Source organism: Tamandua tetradactyla, chromosome 21 (genome assembly GCF_023851605.1).
Source record: "Tamandua tetradactyla isolate mTamTet1 chromosome 21, mTamTet1.pri, whole genome shotgun sequence".
Classification (NCBI taxonomy): domain Eukaryota; kingdom Metazoa; phylum Chordata; class Mammalia; order Pilosa; family Myrmecophagidae; genus Tamandua; species Tamandua tetradactyla.
The window spans coordinates 13,609,246-13,624,687 of record NC_135347.1 but is presented as its reverse complement, the minus strand read 5'-3'; the positions used below and the strand labels follow the sequence as shown (position 1 = coordinate 13,624,687).

The 15,442-nt window shown below is 38.1% G+C and overlaps 2 long non-coding RNA genes across 4 annotated transcripts in view; one reads left to right on the top strand and one right to left on the bottom strand.

The window, feature by feature from the left end:
* Positions 1–15,442, top strand: part of LOC143665479 (uncharacterized) — a 103,637-nt gene that overhangs the window by 36,027 nt on the left and 52,168 nt on the right. The gene's annotated exons all lie outside the window — the stretch shown is intronic.
* LOC143665480 (uncharacterized) overlaps positions 2,021–15,442 on the bottom strand; it is a 58,718-nt gene continuing 45,296 nt past the window's right edge. The window contains exons 3-4 of one of the 2 annotated variants that reach the window (XR_013166997.1): positions 9,046–13,403; positions 2,021–8,958 (exon numbers count right to left, since the gene is read on the bottom strand). This is a non-coding gene — a long non-coding RNA (uncharacterized LOC143665480). Of the gene's footprint in view, positions 13,404–15,442 lie in introns of both variants that reach the window. The other variant, XR_013166996.1, reaches the window with a different exon arrangement.

The following is a 15,442-nucleotide window of genomic DNA, read 5'->3' as shown; positions in this document are numbered from 1 at the left end:
ACAATTTTCAATGGATGGAGGTGGCCTAAGGGTACATTGACTGAGGAATAGAAAAAGAACTGTGCTGTATACATACTATGGACTACCGAGCGGCTGCAAGAGGAAATGAAGTTGTGAGGCATGCAACTAGATGAATGAACCATAAGAACTGTATGTTGAATGCAATGTCAGAAACAAAAAGACAAATACTATCAAGCCTCAATCATATGGACTGACTATAATATAAAAACTCAGTAAATTGAAGTTGAAAGCATGGGTTATCAGGTTGGAGCCTATTGTAAAGGGTCCTAGAATGTAAGCTCTTACAACAGTCACATATATTCAGGAATTGTAACCAATACTTCTAAATTCTGAGACACTAAGCTGTTTGTATATGACCTGGTCATGAATAATTTGGGCAGTGAATAAAGAAGTATTTGCAAAGTCCTCTTAGGGAACTGGGGAGAAAGGAGGAAATATTCAACTCCCACATTTGGAGAATTTCTGATATTCTCACAAAGAGTGGGGACAACCAAATCAATAGGCCAAGCCCTTGATCTTTGGGTTCACCCTATGAAATTTATTCCTGCAAAGGATAGGCTAAACTTACTTAAAAGTATGCCTAAGAGTTATTCCCAGAGAACCTCTATTTTTTTGTTCTGATGTGGCCTCTCTTTCTAAGCTAACTTGGCACTTGAACTCACTGCCCTCCCCACTATGTGGGACATGACTCCCAGGGCATAAATCTCCCTGGCAACTTGGGACAGAACTTCTGGGATGAGCTAGGACCTGACCTCAAGGGATTGAGAAAGCCTTCTAAATCAAAAGGGGGAAAAGAGAAATGAGTCAAAATAAAGTGTCTCAGTGGCAAACAGAGTTGAGAAGTTATCCTGAAGATTATTCTTGTGCATTATATAGATATCCCTTTTTAGTTTACGGTATATTAGAGTGGCTAGACAAGAAGTACCTGAAACTGTTGAGCTGTGTACCAGTAGCCTTGATTCTTGAAGATGATTCTATAAAGATATAATGTTTATAATGTGACTGTGTGATTGTGAAAACCTTGTGTCTGATACTCCTTTTATCCAGGGTACAGACAGATGAGTAAAAAAAAAAAGTTAAAAATAAATACCTAATAGGGGGTGTGTGCCAGTTTGAATCTGTTGTGAACCCCAGAAAAGCCAAGTTCTTTAATCCTAATTTCATATTGCTGGGTGGGGCTTTTTGATTGTTCCCATGGAGATATGACCCACCTAATTGCAGGTGGCAACTTTTGATTAGATGGTTTCCATGGAATTGTGTCTCTACCTATTCAAGGTGGATTTGCTTACTGGAGTGCTTTAAGAAGAAAGGACCATTTTTTGGGAAAAGCTTGAGAGCCACAAAAACCACGAGTGCCCATGCAACCAAAGAGAAACCTTTGGAGATGAAGAAGGAAAATGCCCCCTGGGGAGCTTCATGAAACAAGAAGCCTGGAGAAAAAGTTATCAGATGTCCTCATGTTTACCATGTGCCTTTCCAGTTGAGAAAGAAAGCTTGAACTTCATCGGGCTTTCTTGAGTGAAGGTAATCTCTTTTTGGTGCCTTAATTTGGTGATTTGTATAGACTTGATTTAATTTGGACATTTTCACAACCTCAGAACTATAAACTTGCAACTTAAGAAATTCATCCCTTTAAAAGCTGTTCTATTTCCAGCAGCTAGCAAACAAGAACAGGGGATGAGGGGTAAAATAAATTGGGTAGATTGAAATATTAGTGGTCAATGAGAGGGAGGAGTAAGGGGTATGGGATGTATGAGTTTTTTCTTTTTCCTTTTTATTTATTTTTCTGGAGTGATGTGGATGTTCTAAAAAATGATCACTGTGATGAATACACAACTATATGATGATATTGTGAGCCATTGATTGTCTACCATGTATGGACTGTATGTGTGTGAAAATTTGTCTATAAAAATATTTAAAAAAAATAAAAAAGAACACAAAGACAAATATTATCATGCCTCTCTCATATGGACTAACAATAATATGCAAACATGGAGAATTGAAGTCAAGAGCATAGGTTATCATGTTAAGGCCTGTTATAAAGGTTCCTAGATTGTAAGCTCTTACAGCAGCCAAATCTATTCTGGAGTTGTAACTTATTTCTATATTCTGAGATGCTGAGCTCTTTGTGTATAACCTGATTGGTTCCTGGAACCTTAGGGTATTTGTGTGACACCCAAGACTCAGAAGTAGAGCTCTGAAGCTATGAAAGTCAGCATTACCCCATGCAACAACTGTTAAAAAAGTTGAAAGAGTGAACAGACTTTGACTAGAGATATGAATGAAGCTGATCTGGATAGGACTAAGGTAAATCAGAATACAGGGTAAAGGATGATATTGACTATTTTAAAGCTTCAACTTCTGTGTGAGATAAAGGAAGGGATGTTTATTTGATACAAAATTTATACGTTTAGTAACACCATATTCAAACACCATAATTACCTGGAATCTTGAATAGGGAGTGAGAGCTGGTTGATTTGAACAGGTTAGTGTGATGTTCCATTACATCTCAGAATGATTTGGGCAGAGAATAAAAAAGTATTTGCAAAGCTTTCTGGAGAGTAAAGAGTAATTATTAAACTTCCCCATCTGGGGAATTGCTGACATTCTCGCAAGTGTTTGGGAAAACCAATTACATAGGCCAAGCTCTCAATCTTGGAGCTCACCCCTATGAAATTTACTACTGAAAAGGAAAAGCTAAGTCTACTTATGACCATGAGTAAGAGTTAACCCCAGAGAACCTCTTTTGTTACTCAGATGTGGCCTCTCTCTCTAAGCCAACAAGGCAGGTGAACTCACCACCCTCCTGCTTATGTGGAACATGACTCCCAGAGATGTAAATCTCCCTGGCATTTTAGAACAGAACTCCCAGGGTGAGACTGGACCCAATATCATGGGACTAAGAAAGCCTTCTTGACCAAAAGGGGGAAGAGAGAAATGAAATAAAGTTTCAGTGGCTGAGAGATTTCAAACAGAGTTGAGAGGTTATCCTGGAGGTTATTCTTAGGCATTGTGTAGATATCTCTTTTTAGTTTATGGTGTATTGGAGTGGCTGGGGGGAAGTACCTGAAACTGTTGAGCTGTGTTCCAGTGCCTTGATTCTTGAAGAAGACTGTATAACTATATAGCTTTTACAGTATGACCATGTGATTATGACAACCTTGTGTCTGATATTCCCTTTATCCAGGGTCTGAACAGATGAGTGAAAAATAAGGACAAAATAAATAAATAATAGGGGGTGGGATAAAGGGTAAAAAAATTGGATAGATTGCAAATTTCTGAAGTGATGCAAATGTTCTTAAAATGTCATTGCAATGTATACACAACTATGTGATGAGATTGTGAGCCATTGATTGTATATTTCGGATGGATTGTATGGCGTGTGAAGATATCGCAATAAAAATATTTTAAAAAAGAAAGAAAGGAACAGCGTTTTAGGAGCTATAGCCCTTTTGCGTTCTTCCTGGTGAGAGGAGAAGGCCACCCTGGTTCAGAGGCTTTGGGTTCAATCAGCAGCTGCATCAGGTATGTGGCAGAAATTCAGAAGGCCCAAAGCACTAGCAAGAACCCAGTTGAGATTGCACCAGCATGGGGCTCCAGCAGGCTCTTATCCAGCTGAAAGGCCTGTGGCTGGTAGACCCCAGTGTACTACTAGCCCCAGGCATCCACACATGCCTGCAGGGCAGGAAGTGATCTGCACAGAAGGAATATTGCTGAGTTCACCAGAGGACTCAGATACCTTAGAGGACAATGAGTGAATTAAATGATTTCTTTCTTCCCCTGCTTCTTTAAGAACCATCCATTCCTATGCCCAGACATCGTTTTAGAAAAGAGCAGGGGAAAGGGCAAAGTGCTCAGAAAGTAAACACACATTCATGCACACAAACACACAAAAACACACAGGTTATTTAAACCAGCCCTGATGTTCTATTTAGAGTATGTAAACTGAAAAAAGACACTGGAATGCTTTTCAAACGGCAAGTCTATATTTTCATTTCCCAGGGGGGTAGGGTCTAAAAGGAAGATTAGAATAGAGCAGTTTTAGAACATAAAGTAACTTTGTACATTTAAAACCGGTGTGATTACAATGAATGACCTTGTTGCATATTCACTTGGGAAAATTGCATTGAGTGCTCCCGGGGTGCCACACATTGTGTGGGTTCTGTACATTTAAAACCAGTGTGATTACAATGAATGACCTTGTTGCATATTCAGTTGGGAAAATTGCATTGAGTGCTCCCGGGGTGCCACACATTGTGTGGGTTCTGTACATTTAAAACCAGTGTGATTACAATGAATGACCTTGTTGCATATTCACTTGGGAAAATTGCATTGAGTTCTCCCGGGGTGCCACACATTGTGTGGGTTCCAGGCATACAAAGGTGTGTAAAAATAGAAAAAGTCCAACTTTCATGGGCTTTGGTAGGTTGAATTATGCACTCCAGAAAAAAACAACAAAAAAACATGTTCTTAATTCCTTCCTGGGGATATGAACCCATTGCAAATAGGACCTTTTGAAGATTTTATTTTTAGTTAAGTTGTGGCCAAATGAATCAGGATGGATCTTAATCCTATTACTGGAGACCTTAAAGAGAAGGCCATGGAAAGTCACAGGGAACAGTGAGAAGCTGAAAGTCACCAGAACCTAGAAGGGAAAGAGAGATCATCACCATGTGACAGGAAAGCCAGTGAGCTCTAGGATTGCCAGCCCCCTAGAATGCTACCAACTCTGGGAGGAAGCAAGCCTTCTAGTTTCCGAAACCATGAGACAATAAATCCCAGGTGTGTAAGCCAACTCACTGTATATAAGTGAGTTTTGGTACCAGATAGTAGAGTGCTGCTATTACAAATACTTCAAGTGGAAAAGGCTTTGGAATTGAGTAAGGAGTAGAGGCTAGAAGAACTTTGAGGCACTTAATAGAAAAAGCCTAGATTGCTTTGATAAGACTGCTGCCAGTAGAAATGTACATTTAAAGGTAACTTCCAATGAGGCCTTAGGAGGGAATGATAAATGTTTCCAGAAATTGGAGGATAAGTTATCATTGTTATAAAGTAGCAAAGAATTTGGCTGAATCATGTCCTAATGTTACAATGAAAGTACAACTTGTAGGCAATGCACTTGAATATTTAGTTGAGGAGATTTCCAAGCGAAGTATGGAAGGTACAGCCTGGTTTTTTCCTTGGAGCGCATAGTAAAATGACCGTGGAAAGGGATAAGTTGAGAATTAAACTTTTAAGCATAAAGGAACAAGAAATTAATAATTTGGAAAGTTCTCAGCCTGTCCAGATTAAGTGCTGTAAGACTAGGACCAGAAGTGGCTTTATCAGGGATCTCCCTGAGCTTCTAGGAAATGATTCCTTAGAGAACAGGGCTCCATGTAAGCATTTAACTGAACAACCCTTTTCTAAGGAGGGTATGGCTGAACATGGATCCAGCCAGACATCTCAGAGGAAGTCAGGACTGGGAACATAGTTGTCCAGGAAGAATTTATGGAAAATTCTTTTGTCTGATAGTTTGGACTCTTTGAACTGCACACAAAGCTGACAAGCATTTCGCATAATTTATACAAACAGAAGGGCTACCATCCTGGACTTAAAGGCAAAGAGAAGTGAAGAATTGAAGGAATGTTTTATCAGAAGCCCACTTATTTACTTGTATAAAGTTAAGAAATAAATTTGAATACTTCAGAGGATAACCAGGCTGGGAGTGATTAATTATAAGCATTCCTCCCACCCACCCTCTCACCATTATAACACACAGAGCAAAATACTCCCCTTCACTTTTGCCATGATAATTGGATTGGTGAGAGGAGCACCAGAAACATCAATATGTGCCCCTGGCTGTTCTCAGTAAGTTGAGAAGACTGGTGGGAGAAGCTTCAATGGGATAAAATGTAGATGAAACTTCTGTACAGATTCTAGCATATAAAGCCAGCAGCTCATGCCATGCAGTAGCGACACAGCTAACCTCCAGTCTGTATGCTGGGAGCAAATCTCTGGGTTACTAGGGAAGAAGAATTGTTCCTGAGGGCATTAGATTATAAACTGAGAGAAAGGCATTCAAATTTAAAATACTTTTCTCAAAACAGAAAAATCTCATTTCCAGAAACTTTGTTGGAACCTGAGGTCACTGAAAACCAAACCCAGAAACTGTTTCTTGGATCGGCTCACTGTAATGTCAGTTGAATTCACAACCTCACTATGTCTCTTAGGTAAATTAGGAAAACAATCAGGAAAAACTAGGATCCTGACAATAGGAAAAAACAGTAGGCACACACAGAACTTGGACCCAGCACTCTTCAAATCTTCTGAGATGGATGGGCCACAGTGGCTCAACAGGCAGACTTCTCGCCTGCCATGCCAGAGATGGGGTTCAATTCCCGGTGCCTGCCCATGCAAAAAAATAATCTGAAACACTTGCCACCACATGCCTTTGCCATATGAAGCTCACCTCCCTTGTAAAAGAGGAAAGCTCATAATCATGCCCTAAAGTCACTATGACTTGGGTGGTAACCAGAATTCAACCTCAAATAGGGTAATGTACAAAAACAGAGGAGGGAAAACAAGAGTTACATTAATAGAAGGAATGTATTCATTCATGTAATAAAAATATCTGGAGAATATTAATGGAAATGGATTTTAAATGTGCTGAAATAATGAGGGAATATTTTTAGGTAACTTAGATTTGTTGTGTTGCCATTTATTGAACTGACTCAAGCAACTGATTGTGATTTTAAAACTGTGCCAGGTATTTTGATATATTTGTGTCTTATTGCTGGAATTTAGACTCTGTGGCATCTGTACCTTTAGCTTGTATCCAGCTAATGTTATGGCAGAGTTTTCCTTGAATACCAGAAGCTAATAAAAAAGAAAAGGAATAAAAACTTCTTTCCCAGCTTTTGCAGATTGACTGTGGGAGCGCTATTCTTCAGGGCTTATCCATACAATAAGTCTGGAGAATAGCTCCAGGTTGAAACAGGGGCCACCTTTGACCTTTCTGCATATCCATCATTTGGCCCTTGGAATTCTCCCATTAACAAGGTTATGAATGTCCCCACTTTCCTAGGAGATAGTTTCTGCAAGTTCCTGGGCACTGCGCTGTATACCTACAGCCATCAATCCCTTGCCCCAGGCACCACAACTTAACTCCTCTTACATAGCATACTGTAGTAGAGTTTTGTGAACCATCTTTCACATTCAGAGCAAGTTCTTGGATTGTGGGTCTCTTAGGCCACCACAAAACAGGTTGGGCCATATAAGCATGCTGCTAGGATTAGCATGAGAGTTACTCTACTCCCTCTGGTACGGGGTCCAATGACCAGGAACCTGCACCAGGATCAGGTCCACACTAAGCCGGTAAGAATATAGACTAGGAGTCAGCCAGGGCACCAGCAAATACTGTTGCTTTTAAGTGGCCTTTTTCTTGATTCTGCATTTGTTCTGTTATGCAATCCTTTAACTGTTTTCTGGACCTTTGAGAAAGATGTTTTGCCAGTTCTTGCTGGTTGCTCAAAGGTTCTGTGGTGGGATGGAGCACTGAAACATTTAAGTTAACCATCTTGTTTTGGGATGGACCACTCCCCTCTTCTTAAAATACTTTTCCTTGTCCTCTTTTATACCATTCGATCCTGATCTCTGTTCTAGAGTTACTTCTTGTTCCTCTTTTCGTTTTCCTCTACCCACAATTAATGTATGCAAGGACAATGGTGTCACACACCAGACTTGCTGGTTTTACCATGTGCCCTATCTTTGAGAAGCTACTGGCTTACTGGAAGAATGGAATAACCTGCTGGAGATGGCACCAGCTCTAAGAAGGCACCTTACACAATATGGTACATGCCTTATTTCATCAGCCAGTAAATGGTGCATTTTCCTCCTTAATTAGAATGCTTGGGTCTAGGAACTAGCTATCCATGTAATATTTGCAAACTTTTATCATGTACTGGGCCACATAGGGAGGCTTAATATACTCCTAAAAACTTATGTCATACAACTTCCAGTGGGTTTGGTACAGAGATGGATTTCTGCCCAGCCAGGCAATCAATGATTTCCATGGATTTTCCTGAAATCATTGGGGAGAAGGCAGTCTCTTTCCTTGAGGTTTGTAGGCTGGTTGAATTAAAGGCTGAAGTTACTGATGGTCCTCTTTCCAAGGTAAAAGTCAAGAATACCTTGTCTGGAATGAAGCTAAAATAAAGGACAGCACAGCAGAGATGAGTAAGAGAAAGCACAAGAGATATTGCTAATGATATTGTTGGAGATCCTGGATTTGGATTTTCAGCTTAAACTAATTTGTTTCCAGATTTCTGTACTTGCAAACCAATTTTTCTAAAAGCAACAGTTGACCAATAGAAAAATCCTATCTGAATTTCTCTTTTCTTAAAGCTCACTGCTCCTCCAGAGAGCCCATAGGATCTTCATAGAAATGTTTCTTTGATGTTACACTTACTTTTTCCCTTTCAAATTTGTGCTTGTGTGATAGTTTCTGTATTATACATCAATATGTGCAAAATTTTTTCTGTTTGCACGTTTTTCAAAAGTATTTTTGTTTTAAACAATGAACAAACATACAAACATTCTTGGCATACAAACATGCTTGACATGGCTACAATCAGTGACTCACAATATCATCACATAATTGTGTATTCATCACCATGACCATTTTTTTGAACAATTGCATCTCTCCAGCAAAAGAAAGATAAAAGAAAAAACTCATACATGCCATACCCCTTACCACTCCCTTTCATTGACCACTAGTATTTCAGATTGCACAAGTTTTTGTTGGAGTTTTTTTTTAATCAGCCAGTGGCATAAGTTTAAATTTGGGAGATGAATAAAATAATCTGGCAGAGTCCATGTACATTCAGTAGCTGTAATAAAGATATAGCATCCCTGAAGGGTCTTTCTTCTCTTTCCTGTGGAGACTCTAAGTACAGACTGTTAAGAAGAGATTCACAATTACTATATTGGCACAACCAAAATACCCAGAAAGATCAGGGCTCTTAGAAACTGCAATGAACTCACATGGCTTTTCAAATACTTGGAATTCAATACTTCTAAATGTTATCCTCAATTTTCCCCCACAGAATCTATGAATAAAAGAAATAAAATATCAGCGATACAAAAAAGCGCCAGCAGAATTAGTGCTGAACTAATCTCCATTTCATCCTGTGATCTGCTCTTAGGAGGAGCCTTTGGCTAATACACTATGTGTGCTCTCATTCATGAATGGACTCTCCTCCAGGAAAAGGCCTAGCATTCCTACATCCTAAATGCTGAATAGGTTCTCTGGTGCTTTTAAAGTACACAACAACACGCTAAGAAAGCTTGCAGTTTTTACTGTCATGGTTTTCAATTCCAGTTTTAGTCAAGTGAGTTTTGACAGCAGATCTTTTTTCTTGTTAATGCTTGTCAGTGGTTAATTAGACATATCTTGAGACACAGTAGATGACTGAATTACCCCTCCCTCTAAATTAAAGAGTCTGAACTAGTGAAGTGTAAAGTTCCCTGAAGGAGGTTATTCAAAGAACAATCCTGCAGTCTCCAAGTAAAGAAGTTCTGTCACATTAGCTTTGGTGGGTCTTGTATATAGATTTTTTTCTCTTCTTTTTTGACTAAGCAAGTTACATACCATTCATTAGAGATTTTGAAAACTGACCACTTTTCAGCAAACAACCAATAGGAATTTTTTTTTGGCTTGTTGGTCCATTTTATTTCTAAAACTGATAGTGTTTCATCAACTCAAGGATATACACCAAATCAGATTTACAAATATTTAGTTATTAAAATAAATTCAGGTAAGACTACACCTAAAATTCTTCAAAACAAAACAGGACCATATTTGCCTCCTGGCAGAAATATATATGACTTAATACCTGAAAGTGACTCTTGCTAAAAACTACATGTTTTTTTTTTTTCTTTTTGATAATGCTCACCATTATATTCCTGGTTCTTGGCATAAATTATATTTTTTAAAAATATTTTTTATTGTTAAATATAACATATATACAAAGAAAAGAAAGAAAAAGCAATGATTTTCAAAGTAAACTTTAACAACTAGTTACAGAACGTATTTCAGAGTTTGTTACGAGTTATCTTCCACTATTTCAGATTTTTTCTTCTAGCTGCTCCAAAACACTGGAGGCTAGAAGAAATATTTTTTCTTTTTTGTGAAAAATAACATATACAAAAAAACAATAAATTTCAAAGCACATCTCAACAATTAGTTGTAGGATAGATTTCAGAGTTTGGTATGGGTTAAGATTCCACAATTTTAGGTTTTTATTTCTAGTTGCTGGAGACCAATAGAAATATCAGTTTAATGATTCAGCAATCATACTCATTTATTAAACCCTACCTTCTCTTCATAACTCCACTATCAACTTTGATCTTTCTCATACTCTATAAGGGTATTTGGAAAATGCCCATTCTAACTTTGCCACATTGGAAGGGGCTGTCGATAATATGGGATAGGGGGTGGAACTAGTTGATGTGCTGGAGAGGCTGAGCCCTCTGTATTTAGGGACTTATCTGGTCCAGGGGCCCATCTGGAAGTTATAGATTTCTAGAAAGTTACCCTAGTGCATGAAACCTTTGTAAAATCTTATCTAATGCTGTGGGTGTTCTTTAGGATTGACAGGAATGGTTTTGGTTGGGGTTTGGCAAGCTATGGTAGGTAACAATGTCCTACTGACACTTTCATAAGAGTGACCTCCATAGTAACTCTTGACTCTATTTGAACTCTCTCAGCCACTAATACTTTATTTGTTACACTTCATTCCCCTCTTTTGGTCAGGATGGCATTGTTAATTGCATGGTACCAGGGCCAGAGTCATCCCTGGGAGACATCCCCCATGCTGCCAGGGAGACTTTCACCCTTGGATGTCGTGTCCACATAGTGGGGAGGGCAATGATTTCATTTGCCAAGTTGGGCTTAGACAGAGAAAGGCTACATCTGAGCAACAAAAAAATTCCTCCAGAAGTAACTCTTAGGCATACCTGTAGGTAGGCTAAGCTTCTGTGTTACCTACATAAGCTTCACAAGAGTAAACCTCAAGATCAAGGGCATGGTCTATTGATTTTGGTGTCCCTAAAGTTTGACACAGTAACAGGGGATTCCCTGATGATAAAGTTTAATAGTTCCATATTTTTAATCCCATCCCTCAAGGGACTTTGCCAATACTTTTTGATGATCCACTTAATATACCCTAGGATATATCTAGGCATTAAATTAAACTATACAAGATTAAAGGCCCTCATTCTTACTCTTGGCTCCCTGTGTTTGGATTCTTTAAATGTTCTATCCAGACAGGTTGAGTTAGATTATGTGATACAGAAAATCTAGGTTCTGGACAAAATAAACTTTTCTTATTTTGGTCTCAAAGAGTAGGTGAGGTTCTAAAATATAGTCAATGTCTTCCATACCCCTATATTCTGAATTACCTTAATCCCAACCTCATCAGATTCATTCTTAACTCTAAATACCAAGTGATACATATATAAAACAGCCTCTCATAATCCAGAAACAATAATTACCACTCCAGGCTAAATGTGACTGCTATAAGAGCTTACAATCTAGGCCCCTGTTTTCTCATTTTACAAATGAGACTATATAATAGCGTTCGTTTGCTTTTGGCTTATTTTGCCTCACCAAATGTTCCTCAGATTCATTCACAATGTCGCACGCCTCACAACTTCATTTTTTTTTTGAGCAACAAAGTATTTGATCATATTTATATGCCATCATTCACCAATCTACTTCTCAGTCAGTGCATCCTTCATCCACCTCCATTCATTAGGCATCATGTATAATGTCCAAAGTCAACAGTCCATGAACACTCTCAATTTTAGGTAATTTAATTGTTCCCAAGAGAAAGATACCACTAAACACACCCTCACCAAATATAAAATCTAAACCTTCCCTTAACTCTTATCCCTCCCCCCATTATTTACCTCTGGTATTGCTGCGGTACAGTTGATGTTTTCCTGTTAAACATAGTCCATAGCAATAGCAGATTTCCCCCTATACCCAGAACTTATACACTCTTTGTACAAGATTCATACCTTTGAAGTAAGTTGTGCAAGAATTTATTTATATTTGTTAATTGAATAATGAACAAAGAAGTTAATTGGTGGGACACATGGGTCTATTCAACCCCTTTCAATCATGTTCACCTTCAATATAATGATATTACTTATAGACCCACTAGTGAACTGCCTTCACTTCTATCTATTCCCTTACATTTGACTTCATCCTCATTAGCTAACTATTCACCTATCTCAAGCTTCTGTGTAGCGCTAGGTCCCCTATATTCTATATTATAAGCCTCTGAGTTTTCCTTTACCATGGTTGTAAAAGCGAAATCATACAGTATTTATCCATTTGTGTCTGGCTTATTTCACTCAGCATTATGTCTTCAAGATTCATCCATCTTGTCATGTGGTTCAGGACATCATTCTGCCTTGCTGCTGTATAATATTCCATCATAAATATATACCACATTTTGTTAATCCACTTGTCTGTTGATGAGCAGTTGGATTGTTTCCATCTTTTTGGCAATTGTGAATAATGCTACTATGGACATCATGTCTGTTTGTGTCACTGCTTTCAGCTTTTCTGGTTATATACCAAGTAGTGGTGTTGCTGGGTCATAGGGCACCTCGATATTTAGTTTCCTAAAGAACTGCCAAACTGTCTTCCATAGCAGTTGTACCATTATACATTACCACCAGCAGTGCATAAGTGTTCCAATTTCTCCACATTCTCTCCAACATTTGTAGTTTCCTGTTTGTTTAATAACAGCCATTCTTATAGGTGTGAGGTGGTATCTCATTGTAGTCTTGAACTGCATTTCCCTTATAGCTAGTGAAAATGAGCATCTCTTCATGTGCTTTTGAGCCATCTGTATTTTCTCCTCAGAAAAATGCCTATTCATATCTTTAGCCAATTTTATGATTGGGTTGTTTCTTCTTTTGTTGTTGAGTTGTAAATATTTCTTGAATAAGTGAATAAATAAAAGTATGAATTCTAGTTTAACATTGGAGTTTTCTTTTTTTAAAAAAAATCATAGTCTGATGTTGAAGATATAGTTTTCATTATTTGTACAATTCTAGCAACTTTGGTATCAAGTAGTTTGCAGTTTAACCCTAGCTGCTTGATATCAATAGAACCTCTTGGTTTATTACACTATTTGGATGTCTTCTTTTTAAGGAATTGTTCTTTCCTTAGATATTGTCACAGAAACCTAAAAAGTGGCAACTGAGAAAGAATATATAATATTCAGTTTTATTTTGGGGAGTAGTAACAGCTTAGCCTGAGAGAATTTCCCTGTTCTTCGGTGAAATTCTTGTGGGTGGGTGAACCATTCTTGTGAGATGATGATCTGCAAAATGAAATCAGACTCTGTGTCATATTAGAGGAAAATCCCATTTCCTCAGAGAGATGATATGTTTTGCAAAAACAGCAGTTTCCAGAGTTTTTACATTGCTCCACACATTATGTCTAAATATGCTCTGTTCTTTAGTTTATACCATTAATACCCCATGAAATTTTAATATGGAAAGAGAACTTTTCTCAAGCAGTTGTCATCTGTTTTACTTTTCTATTATTTCTTTATTCAACTATATGTCACTTTTCTATAATTGCCTCTTAAAGTAAGGATTGTACCTATAGCGTGTGTGTGGTTTTCAAAGAAGGCATTTCTTTATTCAGTTTTAGAGCAGCAATCTTTCTTTAACTGTTTCATTAACTACCATCATCCCATCACTACAAGGTTTTCCATAAACACCCGATTGTCCTATGGATCACCAATAAAATATCCTAATTTCAGAGTTCCCTGACCTCCTTATCTCCAATGATTTCATTTCCAGTTCACAAAAAAAAAAAAACATTCACATTATCATACTCTAGGCTATGTCATAATTTTAAACTGATTTCCAATTGATACCTAAAACATTAATAGCATACCCTCAGTCAGCAACCTCATCTTCTTCCATATCATTATTTTACTCTCATTATGTCTGATCTTATCCATATCCATTTCTTTGAGCCATTCAGTTTTCTTCCAATTTACCTACTCCCCTCAGATGACACTTTTGTTTCATCACTGTTTTTACCCACTCGTCTTCATGTCTTTTTATATTTCTGGACTCATGAAACTACTGTCCAGCATGCATAGCATCATGTTTCTTATCTGTTCTACCTATAGGTAAGTAAAAATGGTGGAAAAGAGTGTACAAAATTATAGACTGGGAGCATGGATAACTAATGTTCTTCCATTACAATGCTGATCACTGTTGCCTCATTCAGCAAATGACTTTGGTCCTGACTTCATTGAGAAAAAATCCGTCATTTTAGGAGTATACCTTCCACTGACCACCATTGTCACCTACAAATGCATCTCAACTGTAATTTTTTATCATCTTTCCTGCTATCTCCATCAAAGATGTATCCTTCCTCTTGAAAAAGGGTAATCCCTCCACTTTAGTTTTCTACCCTGATCTGTCATGCCACCTCAGAGATCTTTCTCTGTCAATTATTCTCTCCTTTAACTTGCCTGCTCTGCCAGCTCATTCTTCCTCGGCAAACACTAAGCAAACACCTAACTTTTGGCTTGCATCACATTCTCACCACCTTATGGGAAAATCACTGCCTTTCCTAGGAGATGCTTCTGCCCCCATACCTAATCAGTGGTTCAGCATGACCTGCTTTGCTCTTACAAAATCCTACATCCCAGCCACAGTTGATTTTCAAGAAAAAATTACCATATTGGCACTGGGAATAAGTTGAAGGTGAAACCCTAAAGACCTGAATATTTATTTACAGATTCCAAGTCTTCTGCAGACATGTTAAAGCACTTCTTTTTGAGAGGATAGCCTGAATTGATTTGTTATTCTAAGCAGGGGAGAGAAGAAAACAGAAAATAGAAAGAATAGGAAGATCGAGAGGAGCAAACCAGATAGAAAGTGGCTAGAACTGGGTGGGAAGTGTCAAAGTGAACTCCGAGGTGTTTGTGTGCATGTATGTGTGCATGTACATGTTGGGGGTCAGTGAAGGATGTCTGAAGAATGGGAAGCCTATTCCTTTATTGAAAGTATCTGTGTTGCTATGATATAACTCTTCCTCTGTTTTGCCAGAGATCTGCAAAAAACATTTGTCCAAGAGGATGTTTTGAAGCTTATTTTATGATCCAGCTTATGGTCTATCCTGGAGAATATCCCATGTATACTTGAGAAGAGTGTGTATTCTGCTGTTTTTAAGTGGAATGTTCTGTACATATCTATTAGGTTTAGTTGGTTTATAGTGTTTTTCAAGTCTTCCATTTCCTATTTTTTGCTGTATTGTTTATCCATTGTGTGTGTGTGTGTGTGTTTTTCAGAGAAAAAGGACTGTTACTCACAGCATAGCAAGCAGCATAAGTGT